This window comes from Nerophis ophidion, linkage group LG03, assembly GCF_033978795.1.
Source record: "Nerophis ophidion isolate RoL-2023_Sa linkage group LG03, RoL_Noph_v1.0, whole genome shotgun sequence".
Taxonomy (NCBI): Eukaryota; Metazoa; Chordata; class Actinopteri; order Syngnathiformes; family Syngnathidae; genus Nerophis; species Nerophis ophidion.
The window spans coordinates 15,658,281-15,675,572 of NC_084613.1; the positions used below are offsets into that span (position 1 = coordinate 15,658,281).

At 39.3% G+C, this 17,292-nt stretch overlaps 1 protein-coding gene across 3 annotated transcripts in view; it reads right to left on the bottom strand.

Annotated features, from left to right (window-relative positions):
• Positions 1–17,292, bottom strand: part of ptprz1a (protein tyrosine phosphatase receptor type Z1a) — a 127,214-nt gene that overhangs the window by 95,734 nt on the left and 14,188 nt on the right. The gene's annotated exons all lie outside the window — the stretch shown is intronic.

The following is a 17,292-nucleotide window of genomic DNA, read 5'->3' on the forward strand; positions in this document are numbered from 1 at the left end:
CCAGTGAGGGTTGGACTCCGCCAAGGCTGTCCTTTGTCACCGATTCTGTTCATAACTTTTATGGACAGAATTTCTAGGCGCAGTCAAGGCGTTGAGGGGTTCCGGTTTGGTAACCGCAGGATTAGGTCTCTGCTTTTTGCAGATGATGTGGTCCTGATGGCTTCATCTGACCGGGGTCTTCAGCTCTCGCTGGATCGGTTCGCAGCCGAGTGTGAAGCGACCGGAATGAGAATCAGCACCTCCAAGTCCGAGTCCATGGTTCTCGCCCGGAAAAGGGTGGAGTGCCATCTCCGGGTTGGGGAGGAGACCCTGCCCCAAGTGGAGGAGTTCAAGTACCTAGGAGTCTTGTTCACGAGTGAGGGAAGAGTGGATCGTGAGATCAACAGGCGGATCGGTGCGGCGTCTTCAGTAATGCGGACGTTATACCGGTCCGTTGTGGTGAAGAAGGAGCTGAGCCGGAAGGCAAAGCTCTCAATTTACCGGTCGATCTACGTTCCCATCCTCACCTATGGTCATGAGCTTTGGGTCATGACCGAAAGGATAAGATCACGGGTACAAGCGGCCGAAATGAGTTTCCTCCGCCGTGTGGCGGGGCTCTCCCTTAGAGATAGGGTGAGAAGCTCTGCCATCCGGGAGGAACTCAAAGTAAAGCCGCTGCTCCTTCACATCGAGAGGAGCCAGATGAGGTGGTTCGGGCATCTGGTCAGGATGCCACCCGAACGCCTCCCTAGGGAGGTGTTTAGGGCACGTCCAACCGGTAGGAGGCCACGGGGAAGACCCAGGACACGTTGGGAAGACTATGTCTCCCGGCTGGCCTGGGAACGCCTCGGGATCCCCCGGGAAGAGCTAGACGAAGTGGCTGGGGAGAGGGAAGTCTGGGTTTCCCTGCTTAGGCTGTTGCCCCCGCGACCCGACCTCGGATAAGCGGAAGATGATGGATGGATGGATGGATATATATATATATATATATATATATATATATATATATGTATTGTGACAGGTTCCGAGGACCACCAAGGAAGGACATGGCTTGAGTAGTTTGACTTTCTGTTTCATTCTTTCAATAAAACCTTTTAGCTTCCGTTTTCATTTTGCCGCGTCGTTGTCTGCCTCTCGCCCTTTTCCTCTCGCGTTCAGCGTCCGCCTCGTTCTCCCCCCTTCTCTCCGATGCAGCCCTTTTACACCTTGCGAGGAGATTATATATATATATATATATATATATATATATATGTGTGTATGTATATATATATATATATATATATATATATATATATATATATGTGTATGTATATATATATATATATATATATATATATATATATATATACTGTATGTTTAAACTAGAAACTTTTTTGTGTGTTTTTTTTTTTGCTGCAGCTGTTACATATCCTGGAATATTTTATATGGTAATTGGGATTTTTTTATATATTGTATATTTTATATACAAATATATAATATAATTAAATAATATATCAGTGTATATTTTATACTGTATATATAATATGTAAATATTAAATATATGTTATATTTTATATTGCTACTATGGTACATTTTTTGTCTACTTTATACCTGCATTATCCTTTCCATCCTTACCTTACTGTGTGGAACAATTTCCCTTAAATAATAAAATAAAATAAAATAAAAATGAATAAAATACAATTTAAATAAATAAAATAAAATAAAATAATTAAATCATAAAATAAACAATGACAAATTTTTTCTTAAATTGAGAAACACTGATTTAAATATTAAAATAATTTAAAATATTTTTTAAATTTAATTAATAAATGACACATTTGATAACACATGTATTGCCCATTAGACTCTAAAAAATAAAGACCCCAACAAAACAGCAACATAAAAACAGATACAAATTTAAATAATTATAGTTAAAATTAAATTATATATATATATTTTATTTAAAAAAAAAAATTATGACATATTTTACTAGTTTTTAAAGCTTTATTTATTTATTTATGTCTCATTTGACCCTCCAAATAAATATGAATATGTTGGGAATTTAAAAGAGTGGACTGAGCAGATGTTGAAAGATGATTGACACGTAACGTTTATATTCCAGTAGCAGAATGTACAAACACCGGAAGTAAGCAGCTGCAAGGTTTCAAGAAGACTGGAAGCTTCCATTGGACAACAGGCTGCAATCATCATCAAATAACAGAATGATGAATTGTCCGCCCTCGCCACCGCCATCCGTGTTTAAACCCAGACGTCCGGCGCTCCTCTCCACTGTAAACACCGCCGTAATCCAAACACCGCGCCGCGGTTCATCACTCTGGCGCTTGTGTACACGCCGCGGGACCTCAAAGCGCCCCATCACATCGCTGCGAGGCCTCCAGAAGTCTAGTGGACCGTAAAAAAAAAAACCCGCTGATCAGACGCCGCCATCTTTTCACTATAAATGGACAGCCAGCGGAACGGTGCAGGCGGCCCTAAAAGGAAGTGGAATGTCTCCTCCGCGCAGAAAAAAAAACAAAAAACACTTTGAGGAGCTCAATTAAAAAGGATGGAAAAGTTCTCGGTAATTGTTGACTCAAGTGCCGAGCAAGCGGTAGACCACCTGGAAACAGAACGTGCCCAAACAAGCTGGTAAGCTAAAGTACGGAACAACAATACGCCGCTACTTTTTTCTCTACGCTTTGAACAGCGCGGCTAATCTATGGATTTTTCTGTTTAGAGTAAGCTTTGAGCCGGAAGTAGAAGTGTCAGAATCAGAAACAGAATCAAAATCAGAAATACTTTCTTAAACCCCGCGGGGAAATTACAATTTTCAGCACAATCCCATTCAAGATCAAACAAACAGAACAGGGAGACAGAACAGGATCAAACATTACAGGGAGACAGAACAGGATCAAACGTTACAGGGAAAAGAACAGTATTGCTGCCATTCAAGATCAGACAAACATTACAGGGAGACAGAACAGGATCAAACATTACAGGGGGAAAGAACAGGATCGCTGCCATTCAAGATCAGACAAACATTACATGGAGACAGAACAGGATCAAACATTGCAGGGAGACAGAACAGGATCAAACATTACAGGGAGACAGAACAGGATCGCTGCCATTCAAGATCAGACAAAAATTACAGGGAGACAAAACAGGATTAAACATCACAAGGGGACAGAACAGGATCAAACATTACAGGGAGACAGAACAGGATCAAACATTACAAGGAGACAGAACAGGATCAAACATTACAGGGAGACAGAACAGGATCAAACATTACAGGGAGACATAACAGGATCAAACATTACAGGGAGACAGAACAGAATCAAACATTACAGGGAGACAGAACAGGATTTTTGCCATTCAAGATAAGAAAAACATTACAGGGAGACAGAACAGGATCAAACATTACATGGAGACAGAACAGAATCAAACTTTACAGGGACACAGAACAGGATCAAACATTAAAAGGAGACAGAACAGGATCAAACATTACAGGGAGACATAACAGGATCAAACATTACATGGAGACAGAACAGAATCAAACATTAGAGGGAGACAGAACAGAATCAAACATTACAGGGAGACAGAACAGGATCGTTGCCATTCAAGATAAGAAAAACATTACAAGGAGACAGAACAGGATCAAACATTACAGGGAGACAGAACAGAATCAAACATTACAGGGAGACAGAACAGGATCGTTGCCATTCAAGATAAGAAAAACATCACAAGGAGACAGAACAGGATCAAACATTACAGGGAGACGGAACAGGATCAAACATTACAGGGACACAGAACAGGGTCAAACATTACAAGGAGACAGAACAGGATCAAACATTACAGGGAGACAGAACAGGATCAAACATTACAGGGAGACATAACAGGATCAAACATTACAGGGAGACAGAACAGAATCAAACATTACAGGGAGACAGAACAGGATCGTTGCCATTCAAGATAAGAAAAACATTACAAGGAGACAGATCAGGATCAAACATTACAAGGAGACAGAACAGAATTAAACATTACAGGGAGACAGAACAGGATCGTTGCCATTCAAGATAAGAAAAACATTACAAGGAGACAGAACAGGATCAAACATTACAGGGAGACAGAACAGGATCAAACATTACAGGGACACAGAACAGGGTCAAACATTACAAGGAGGCAGAACAGGATCAAACATTACAGGGAGACAGAACAGGATCAAACATTACAGGGAGACATAACAGGATCAAATATTACAGGGAGACAGAACAGAATCAAACATTACAGGGAGACAGAACAGGATCGTTGCCATTCAAGATAAGAAAAACATTACAAGGAGACAGAACAGGATCAAACATTACAAGGAGACAGAACAGGATCAAACATTACAGGGAGACAGAACAGAATCAAACATTACAGGGAGACAGAACAGAATTAAACATTACAGGGAGACGGAACAGGATCGTTGCCATTCAAGATAAGAAAAACATTACAAGGACACAGAACAGGATCAAACATTACAGGGAGACAGAACAGGATCAAACATTACAGGGACACAGAACAGGGTCAAACATTACAAGGAGGCAGAACAGAATCAAACATTACAGGGAGACAGAACAGGATCAAACATTACAGGGAGACATAACAGGATCAAATATTACAGGGAGACAGAACAGAATCAAACATTACAGGGAGACAGAACAGGATCGTTGCCATTCAAGATAAGAAAAACATTACAAGGAGACAGAACAGGATCAAACATTACTAGGAGACAGAACAGGATCGTTGCCATTCAAGATAAGAAAAACATTACAGGGAGACAGAACAGGATCAAACATTACAAGGAGACAGAACAGGATCAAACATTACAAGGAGACAGAACAGGATCAAACATTACAAGGAGACAGAACAGGATCAAACATTACAGGGAGACAGAACAGGATCAAACATTACAAGGAGACAGAACAGGATCAAACATTACAAGGAGACAGAACAGGATCAAACATTACAAGGAGACAGAACAGGATCAAACATTACAAGGAGACAGAACAGGATCAAACATTACAGGGAGACAGAACAGGATCAAACATTACAAGGAGACAGAACAGGATCAAACATTACAGGGGGACAGAACAGGATCAAACATTACAGGGAGACAGAACAGGATTGCTGACAGGTCTGCCAACTTCCGGCGCTCCTTACAGAAAACATGAGATACAGGTAAACAATGGAGGGGGTGAGGAAAAAAAAAAATCGGTCTAAACCTGGGCCCTTGTCGTCCCGTCCTTTAGCCGTCCATAGCGTCTCTACCTGTATGGATTCTTCAATCATCACTCCAAGCAACGTTTGTAAGGTTTACCATATAACTAAAACAATTCTTACCTCCTAAAGTGTCCCGTGTGTGATGTCTGTAGAAGTGTTTTCATGCATATTTATACACACTTTTGTAATGTGATGAAGCTTGTTTTAGTATCTTTGTTAGTATTAACTTAAGACGGCATTCATTTTTTTTGTTTCAGTTTTATAAATTCACCAAAACGTCACAGTGGAGTTTTTAAGTTAGGAGTTAAAAAAGTACCAATGATTGTCACACACACCCACACACTAGGTGTGGTGAAATGTGTCCTCTGCATTTGACCCATCCCCTTGTTCCACACCCTGGGAGGTGAGGGGAGCAGTGAGCAGCAGCGGTGGCCGCACCAGGGAATCATTTTTGGTGATTTAAACCCCCAATTCCAACCTTTGATGCTGATTGCCAAGCAGGGAGGTAATGGGTCCCATTTTTATGGTCTTTGGTATGACTCGGCCGGGGTTTGAACTCACGACCTACCGATCTCAGATGGACAGTGAGTGTGTTGAGCTGATTGGAGAGCTAGCTCGCGCAGCTACCGGGTCCATGACGATGGCTTCTGTTTTGTTTGACCGGCCGTTTTACTGCCTTGTTAGACACAGTTTGGAAATAATTAAGGTATCTATCCATCTATCTATCTATCTATCTATCTATCTATCTATCTATCTATCTATCTATCTATCTATCTATCTATCTATCTATCTATCTATCTATCTATCTATCTATCTATCTATCTATCCATCTATCTATCTATCTATCTATCTATCTATCTATCTATCTATCTATCTATATATCTATCTATCTATCTATCTATAAATTGTAAGAACCGTCTCAGTGATCAAATGTAGTTTTGTTCAAAGTAATTACTAAATACCATAAATACAAGTATTTAATTCGTAGTGATTGTGCTGGCTAATACATAGAAATACCATTACAATTGAGCTTATGAGATTTTGGCTATCTTTACTGTGGTTTTGGTTCTCTTCAAGATTCATTCCTTATCCTTCTTCGAGAAAAACCCTTCTATCGGTGGGATCATTTTGTTACGTTTTGCTCTTTTTACTCTGCAGGAGTAAAGAGGCAGTGTGCAGGTAAGGGTGCATTTAACCTCTAAAGACCTAGTGGCCACATGCGTGGACGGCACCTTTTAGCTCTTATTTCCAAAATTTTGTGCACTACTGAATTGGGGTCTTATGGTTGCTTATGTGGACACTTATACTGCCATCTGGTAGTGTCAGAAGAGTATAACAAATAATGGAATTTAAACAAAAAGAATAAAAAAAGGAAAAATATAAATCAGCATTTCACTACACATGAAGTACACGTTTGTGTACTTATGGACTGAGTGCATCATATAAAAAGAAGATTTTTTGTTTTTATTCAAATTAGGGTCCTATAGCCCAAATAGCAAAGAGAAATGAAAAAAAAACATGTAAACAAACAGCTTGGGTCTTAAGAGGTTAAATTAAGTTACCGTATTTCCTTGAATAGCCACCAACCATGTAATATGCGCCTGCCTCGAATTGCTGCCAGGTCAAACACGCTCCCCAAATTTATAAGCGCATGCTTACTTTTACCACCTGGTCAAATTCGTGACGTCACGGGTGACGCATCCCCTGTCGTAATTTCCAAAATGGCGGAGGAGGGTTTTTTTTGCTTTTACTATGTGTAAACTAGGGGTCTTGTTCCACAGCCATACAGATCACACTGATGGTTGTGACATAAAATAACTTTAACACTCTTACTAATATGCGCCACACACTGTGAACCCACACCTAACAAGAATAACTAACACATTCCTGTAGAACATCGGCTCTGTAACACATTATAACTGCAACATAACACTTACCCAGAATGCAATGCATCCATGACTCTTACCGGCTATATTATACACCCCGCTAGCACCAAACCCCCCCCCCCCCCCTCCGTGCGTCGATTGAGGTGGGCGCGTGTTAAATATAGCCAAGAGTCATGGATGCATGGCATTGTGGGTACTTCTTATGTTGCGTTTATAATGTGTTACAGAGCCGATGTTCTCCAGAAATGTGTTATGTGTGGGTTCACAGAGCGTGGCGAATATTAGTAAGAGTGTTAAAGTTGTTTATATCACAACCATCAGTGTAAAAGGTGTGGCTGTTGACCAAGTATGCATTGCAATCCCGTATGAGAAGCAGCGAAATGCATGCATCTGGCCGGCACGCAGATAGCATGGTGTAAAGGTGGGTGTGATGACATGTTGTAGAGCAGAAATTTTTTTATCACTCTCGTGTTTTTACTGCATGCCATTGGTAAGCGCAGGGGTGAGAAGAGGTTTTAAAATTATTAGCGCCTGCTTACTTTTACCGCATGCCTTGAATAAGCGCAGGAGTGAGAAGAGTGTCAGGCTTTCCCCTGACAATTTGTCTATGTTTTAGTTTTCCTCTGAATTTGTCTGTTTCCTGTGTTTAGTATTTCCTGTCTTTTAGTTCCTGTTTAGTGCTCTTATTTTGTCAGCTTCCTGTCTTGTTCCCTGAGTGCTGTGTTCCCCTTCAGCTGCGGCTGATTGGCATCTGGCCACACCTGTTGCCAATCAGCCGGCTCCTACCTGTACCTCCTTTGTCTTGTGTCAGTTGCTGGATCATTGTATTGTCGTGTCAATGTCATTTTCTACTTGTCATTCCTACTGGTCGTGGGAATGCAGCGTAGCGGTAAGCTATATTTGGTAGATGTTTTGTAGCTTACTGTTTTTTGTTCCCTGCTTCCGATTAGTTTGTTCATAGCCCTTAGTTTGTTATATCCGCCCATGTGCGTGCTTTTTGTTTGTACCCTTTAGGTTTTGTTTTTGTCTCAGTATTTTTTTATTAAATCATGTTTACTTACCAAATGCCTGCCTCCTTCTCTGCATCTTGGGGTTCGACAACAAATAACCCAGACAAAGAGGTTTTAAATTAATTAGCGCCCCGGCGGCTATTCAAGGAAATACGGTAAGTTAAAGTACCAATTATTGTCACAAAAACACTAGTTGTGGCGAAATTGTTCGCTGCATTTGATTTAATGTCCAAATTGTTCAAAAACACAGAGTGCAGCAGGGGAATGCACCAAAAAAAAAGAAACACAGAGCGTGAAAAAGTGCAGAATTTTTTTTTTGTACAGCAATAGAGTGCACTCGAATTGATCAACTTGGACCCCGACTTAAACAAGTTGAAAAACTTACTCGGGTGTTACCATTTAGTGGTCAATTGTACGGAAAATGTTCTGTACTGTGCAATCTACTAATAAAAGTTTCAGTCAATCAATCAATCAAACAGAATAGCTCTGGGGGGACTGGAAAGACTAAGCAGCAGGGGCAAAGCTACTGCAGGGAGGACACAAACAAAACAGGAAGTGGAAACAAAATAAGAGCGCAAATCAGGAAGTGACGCAAAAACTATGGAAAAAGACGTCAAAACTAGACAAAGACGGGCCTGGGTTAACAGGTCGTAACAGCCATCTATTTAATTCATGTTTTTAAAAAATATGGGTTACCAGCCTCCTAAAAATTGGTACTTGAAAAAGAACAACATATCGGTCGATCTTTAACGTCAACTTCATTGAACGCCTTTGGGGAGCGTGACTATTTGAAGCGACGACCTCGTTGAAAAGACCAGCGGGGAGCAAAGGATGGATTTGTAACTTTGTCCTTGTGTGACCTTGACACACTTGTGTTAATGAGCTCGACTGATAATAGCGCCTCACCTTCATCCTCCTCATCGTCACCTTCAGCCCCTGACTGACTCTTCTGGAAGGATGATTGCTAATTATTATTGTCACAATTTTTTGTGGCATGTTTCATTATGGATCTACTTTCACATGAAGAGTTTGGATTTAGTTGGGAATCAAACCCACGGCCTCCTGTGCCATGAAAGGCGTGTCACACACATTACGCCGCCATGGATAATGACGAATAAACATCAAATATTTGCTTGGCTGAATAAACCTTGGCTTTGATGGAGCTCAGGCGATATCATGTGACATTTTTAGATGTTTTTACTTCAAGGGTTTCCTGGGGGACATTTTTTGTCAATAACTACTTTTTTGGCCCTCAAATATTTCCCATATATTTATGTATTACATTTGGACCTCCACAAATACATTTGGACCACCAAGAATACATTTGAACCGTCAAAAGTACATGTGTACCCCCAAAAATACTTTTAGACCACCAGGAACAGGTTTGATCATTCAAAAATACATTTTGAGCAACGAAAATACATTTGGACTGCCACAAATACATTTGGACCGCCACAACTATATGTAGAATCCCACAAATATACTTGGACCAACACAAATATATTTGGACCATAACAAATACATTTGGACAAACACAAAAACATGTGGACCACAACAAATAAATCTGGACCACCACAAAAAAACCTTGGAACACCTCAAATACATATAGACCATTTGGACCACCACAGATAAATGTTGACCGCCACAAAAATATTTGGGCCACCACATATACATTTTGGACAAACACAAAGACATTTGGACCACAACAAATAAATCTGAACCACCACAAAAAAACCTTGGAACACCTCAAATACATGTGGACCATTTGGACCACCACAGATAAATGTTGACCTCCACAAAAACATTTGGGCCACCACATATACATTTTGGACAAACACAAAAACATTTGGACCATAACAAATAAATCTGGACCACCACAAAAAAACCTTGGACCACCTCAAATACATGTGGACCATTTAGACCACCACAGATAAATGTTGACCACCACAAAAATATTTGAGCCACCACAAATACATTTGGACAAACACAAAAACATGTGGCCCACAACAAATAAATCTGGACCACCACAAAAAACCTTGGACCACCTCAAATACATGTGGACCATTTGGACCACCACAGATAAATGTTGACCGCCACAAAAACATTTGGGCCACCACATATACATTTTGGACAAACACAAAGACATTTGGACCACAACAAATAAATCTGGACCACCACAAAAAACCTTGGAACACCTCAAATACATGTGGACCATTTGGACCACCACAGATAAATGTTGACCTCCACAAAAACATTTGGGCCACCACATATACATTTTGGACAAACACAAAAACATTTGGACCACAACAAATAAATCTGGACCACCACAAAAAAACCTTGGACCACCTCAAATACATGTGGACCATTTAGACCACCACAGATAAATGTTGACCACCACAAAAATATTTGAGCCACCACAAATACATTTGGACAAACACAAAAACATGTGGCCCACAACAAATAAATCTGGATCACCACAAAAAACCTTGGACCACCTCAAATACTTGTGGACCATTTGGACCACCACAGATAAATGTTGACCTCCACAAAAACATTTGGGCCACCACATATACATTTTGGACAAACACAAAAACATTTGGACCACAACAAATAAATCTGGACCACCACAAAAAAACCTTGGACCACCTCAAATACATGTGGACCATTTGGACCACCACAGATAAATGTTGACCTCCACAAAAACATTTGGGCCCCACATATACATTTTGGACAACACAAAAACATTTGGACCACAACAAATAAATCTGGACCACCACAAAAAAACCTTGGACAACCTCAAATACATGTGGACCATTTGGACCACTACAAATACATTTGGACAAACACAAAAACATTTGGACCACAACAAAAAATCTGGACCACCACAAAAAAACCTTGGACCACCTCAAATACATGTGAACCATTTGGACCACCACAGATACATTTGACCACCACAAACACATTTGGACAAACACAAAAAATGTGGATCACTACAAATAAATCTGGACTACCAATAAAAACCTTGGACCACCTCAAATACATATGGACCATTTGGACCACCACAGATACATTTGGAACACCACAAAAACCTTTGGGCCACCACAAATACATTTGGACAAACACAAAAAACATGTGGACCACAACAAAAAAACCTTGGACCACCTCAAATACATGTGGACCATTTGGACCACCACAGATAAATGTTGACCACCACAAAAATATTTGGGCCATCACAAATACATTTGGACAAACACAAAAGCATGTGGACCACAACAAATAAATCTGGACCACCACAAAAAAACATTGGGCCACCTCAAATACATGTGGACCATTTGGACCACCACAGATACATTTTGACCACCACAAATACATTTGGACAAACACAAAAAATGTGGATCACAACAAATAAATCTGGACTACCAATAAAAACCTTGGACCACCTCAAATACATATGGACCATTTGGACCACCACAGATACATTTGGAACACCACAAAAACCTTTGGGCCACCACAAATACATTTGGACAAACACAAAAAACATGTGGACCACAACAAAAAAACCTTGGACCACCTCAAATACATGTGGACCATTTGGACCACCACAGATAAATGTTGACCACCACAAAAATATTTGGGCCATCACAAATACATTTGGACAAACACAAAAGCATGTGGACCACAACAAATAAATCTGGACCACCACAAAAAAACATTGGGCCACCTCAAATACATGTGGACCATTTGGACCACCACAGATACATTTTGACCACCACAAATACATTTGGACAAACACAAAAAATGTGGATCACAACAAATAAATCTGGACTACCAATAAAAACCTTGGACCACCTCAAATACATATGGACCATTTGGACCACCACAAATAAATTTGGAACACCACAAAAACATTTGGGCCACCACAAATACATTTGGACAAACACAAAAAACATGTGGACCACAACAAATACATCTGGACCACCACAAAAAACCCTGGAACACCTCAAATACATGTGGACCATTTGGACCACCACAGATAAATATTGACCACCACAAAAATATTTGGGCCACCACAAATACATTTGGACAAACACAAAAACATTTGGACCACAACAAATAAATCTGGACCACCACAAAAAACCTTGGACCACCTCAAATACATGTGGACCATTTGGACCACCACAAAAACACTTGGACCACCACAAAAACACTTGGACCAGCACAAATACACTTGGACCAACATAAATATATTTGGACCATCACAAATACATTTGGACAAACAAAAACATTTGGACCACAACAAATAAATCTGGACCACCATAAAAAACCTTGGACCAGTTTAAATATATGTGCACCATTTGGACCACCACAAATAAATTTTCCATCCATCCACCCATTTTCTACCGCTTATTCCCTTTGGGATTGCGGGGGCGCTGGTGCCTATCTCAGCTACAATCGGGCGGAAGGCGGCCTACACCGTGGACAAGTCGACACCTCATCACAGGGCCCAGATACATTTTTACCACCACAAAAACATTTGGGCCACCACAAATACATTTGGACAAACAAAAACATTTGGACTACAACAAATAAATCTGGACCACCACAAAAAAACCTTGGACCACTTTAAATATATGTGCACCATTTGGACCACCACAGATACATTTTCCATCCATCCATCCATTTCTACCGCTTATTCCCTTTGGGGTCGCGGCGGGCGCTGGTGCCTATCTCAGCTACAATCGGGCAGAAGGCGGAGTACACCCTGGACAAGTCGCCACCTTATCACAGGGCCCAGGTACATTTTGACCACCACAAAAACATTTGGGCCACCACAAATACATTTGGACAAACACTAGCTTTTTAGCTAATTTTGGATGTATAACACCTAAAAATAGTGCATTTTATTACTTGATACTAGCTGTTTGCTAACTTGTCCAATTTCATCATGCTAATCTTAGCATGCAAACGTTTTATGCTAGATTTGTAGCTTATTTTGTGTGTTAAATCCTAAAAAATCATGAATTTTGATGCGTGGGCGCCATCTTGGAAGTATGATAATGTCTGTTTCATTTGCATGTTAATTTGGGCATGCTAATGTTTTATGCTAGTTTATCAGCTAATTTTGTATGTTGAAACTTAAAAAAATCATGGATTTTGATGCTTGGCGCCTATTTGAAGTAAGGTAACGTCTCTTATATTAGAATGCTAACATTAGCATGCTAAAGTTTAATGCCAGCCGTCCAGCTAATTTTTGTATATTTGCACCTGAAAATAGTGCATTTTATTACTTGGCGCTATCTTAGAAGTCCGCTAACTTGTCCTATGTCATCATGCTAATGCTAACTTTTTAGCTAATTTTTGAATGTTTACAACTAAAAAATAGTGCATTTTATGATTTGGCACAATCTTGCTAACTTGTTCTATGTCTAATCTTAGCATGCTAACTTTTTATGCTAGCTTTGTAGCTCATTTGGTGTGTTTAATCCTAAAAATCATGAATTTTGATGCATGGGCGCCATCTCGGAAGTATGATAACTTCTGTTATTGTTAATCTTAGTATGCTAACATTTTTTATGCTAGCTTTTTAGCTAATTTTGTATGTTTACACTTAGAAATAGTGCATGTTATTACTTGGCACTATCTTAACTGTTCGCTAACTTGTCCCATGTCATCATGCTAATCTTAGCATGCTAACATCTTATGCTAGTTTATCAGCTAATTTTGCATGTTTAAACCCAAAAATAGTCAATTTTATTACTTGGCACTATCTTAGATGTTCGCTAACTTGTGTTACGTATCATGCTAATCTTAGCATGCTAACATTTTATGCTATCTTATCAGCTAATTTTGCATGTTTAAACCTAAAACTAGTCCATTTTATTACTTGGCACTATCTTAGATGTTTGCTAACTTGTCCTATGTCATTATGCTAATCTTAGCATGCTAACATTTTATGCTATCTTATCAGGTAATTTTGCATGTTTAAACCTAAAACTAGTCCATTTTATTACTTGGCACTATCTTAGATGTTCGCTAACTTGTCCTATGTTATTATGCTAATCTTAGCATGCTAACATCTTATGCTATCTTATCAGCTAATTTTGCATGTTTAAACCAAAAAATAGTCAATTTTATTACTTGGCACTATCTTGGATATTCGTTAACATGTCCTATGTTATTATGCTAATCTTAGCATGCTAACATTTTATGCTAGCTTATCAGCTAATTTTGCATGTTTAAACCTAAAACTAGGCACTATCTTAGATGTTCACTAACTTGTCCTATGTCATCATGCTAATCTTAGCATGCTAATGTTGTATGCTATCTTTGTAGCTAATTTTGTGTGTTTAAATCTAAAAATCATGAATTTTGATGCATGGGTGCCATCTTGGAAGTATGATAACGTCTGTTTTATTAGCATGCTAATTTGGGCATTCTCCTGTTTTATGTTATCTTATCAGCTAATTTTGTATGTTCAAACCCATAAAAATCTTGGATTTTGATGCTTGGCGCCCTATTTGAAGTATGATAACGTCTCTTATATTAGAATGCTAACATTAGCATGCTAAAGTTTAATGCTAGCCGTCCAGCTAATTTTTGTATATTTGCACCTGAAAATAGTGCATTTTATTACTTGCCGCTATCTTAGAAGTACGCTAACTTGTCCTATGTCATCATGCTAATGCTAACTTTTTAGCTAATTTTTGAATGTTTACAACTAAAAAATAGTGCATTTTATGATTTGGCACTATCTTGCTAACTTGTTCTATGTCTAATCTTAGCATGCTAACCTTTTATGCTAGCTTTGTAGCTCATTTGGTGTGTTTAATCTTAAAAATAATAAATTTTGATGCATGGGCGCCATCTCGGAAGTATGGTCACTTCTGTTATTGTTAATCTTAGTATGCTAACATTTTTTATGCTAGCTTTTTAGTTAATTTTGTATGTTTACACTTAAAATTAGTGCATGTTATTACTTGGCACTATCTTAGCTGTTCGCTAACTTGTCCTATGTTATCATGCTAATCTTAGCATGCTAACATTTTATGCTATCTTATCATCTTATTTTGCATGTTTAAACCTAAAAATAGTCCACTTTATTACTTGGCACTATCTTAGATGTTCGCTAACTTGTCCTATGTTATTATGCTAATGTTAGCATGCTAACATTTTATGCTAGGTTATCAGCTAATTTTGCATGTTCAAACCTAAAAATAGTCCATTTTATTACTTGGCACTATCTTAGATGTTCGCTAACTTGTCCTATGTCATTATGCTAATGTTAGCATGCTAACATTTTATGCTATCTTATCAGCTAATTTTGCATGTTTAAACCTAAAAATAGTCAATTTTATTACTTGGCACTATCTTAGATGTTCGCTAACTTGTCCTATGTCATCATGCTAATCTTAGCATGCTAACGTTTTATGCTAGCTTATCAGCTAATTTTACATGTTTAAACCTAAAAATAGTCCATTTTATTATTTGGCACTATCTTAGATGTTCGCTAACTTGTCCTATGTTATCATGCTAATCTTAGCATGCTAACATTTTATGCTATCTTATCAGCCAATTTTGCATGTTTAAACCTAAAACTAGTCCATTTTATTACTTGGCACTATCTTAGATGTTCGCTAACTTGTCCTATGTCATCATGCTAATCTTAGCATGCTAACGTTTTATGCTAGCTTATCAGCTAATTTTACATGTTTAAACCAAAAAATAGTCCATTTTATTATTTGGCACTATCTTAGGTGTTCGCTAACTTGTCCTATGTCATCATGCTAATCTTAGCATGCTAACATTTTATGCTAGCTTATCAGCCAATTTTGCATGTTTAAACCTAAAACTAGTCCATTTTATTACTTGGCACTATCTTAGATGTTCGCTAACTTGTCCTATGTCATCATGCTAATCTTAGCATGCTAATGTTTTATGCTAGCTTTCTAGCTAATGTTGTGTGTTTAAACCTAAAAAAATCATGGGTTTTGATACTTGGCGCCATATTGGAAGTATGATCGGCCTGAGGTTCGAGGCACAGATAGCAGGCCCATGAAAATGTGCAGTTTTCCAATCATACGTGTACTTTAAATCCGGTTAAGAGGATCAGACCGGGGGAATAAAACGTAAACGTGGTGTCAAGACTTTCACGGAAACTTCCAGCAGGCCACCAATCGCCACGGGCCTTTTTCAAGGAGCATCCTTCACGGAGTAGAGGATGACTCTCCACCAGCTTCTCCACGGGGGGGAGGGGGGGGGGGGCTCCTCTTGTTCTCTGCTAAGAGAAGCAGGGACCCCCCCAACCCCCTCCCGTCATCAATTACAGCAGCCAATGAGGAGGCTGCTGGCAAAGGGCCAGACGGACACCAGCAAAAAAAACTCTCCTCGCTCAGACGGGACACAAACCAGGATTTAAAAAAAGGGGGGGTCGGGGGGGGGGGGGGGACACAAATGTGGGACAACATGAAGACAGCCGAGGCCGAAGAAAGGAAAGTTCCGGGAAGGAAGAAATGGACGTGTGAACATTCGTCCTATCGTTCTGAAAAGATCCTTTTTCTCCTGGGGATAAAGAGGACAAGGTTTGAAGGATCACAGCCTCCATGCCAGCAGGGGGCGCCGTGCTGACCTCTGACCCGGACTGCCTTGTTAGCTTGTTGGAAGTACTCAGTTAGCCACGCTAGCATCTTTAGCCTGCACCTTCATCACTCTCGTCGTCATGGTAACCAGGAGTGTACCAGGTCTTGTGTTTTCTCTAAATACAAGGTTCCAATCGTTAATAAGATATATAATACTACTACTAGTACATCACTACTAATTACCAGCAGCTACTAATTACTATAGTAATAGTACACCACTACTAATTACTTGTACACTGCTACTAATTACTATAGTACTAGTACAATACTAGTTATTACTAGCAGCTACACCTTACTATAGTACTAGTACACTACTAATAATTACTAATAGTACTGGTACACTGCCACAAAATACTATTGTACTAGTCCAATACTACTCAATACTAGTACTAGTAGTACTGGTACACTGCTACCAATTACTATAGTAATAGTACACCACTACCAATTACTAGTACTAGTAGTACTGGTACACTGCTAATAATTAGTAGTACTAGTAGTACTTGCACAATGCTACTAATTACCATAGTACTAGTACAATAC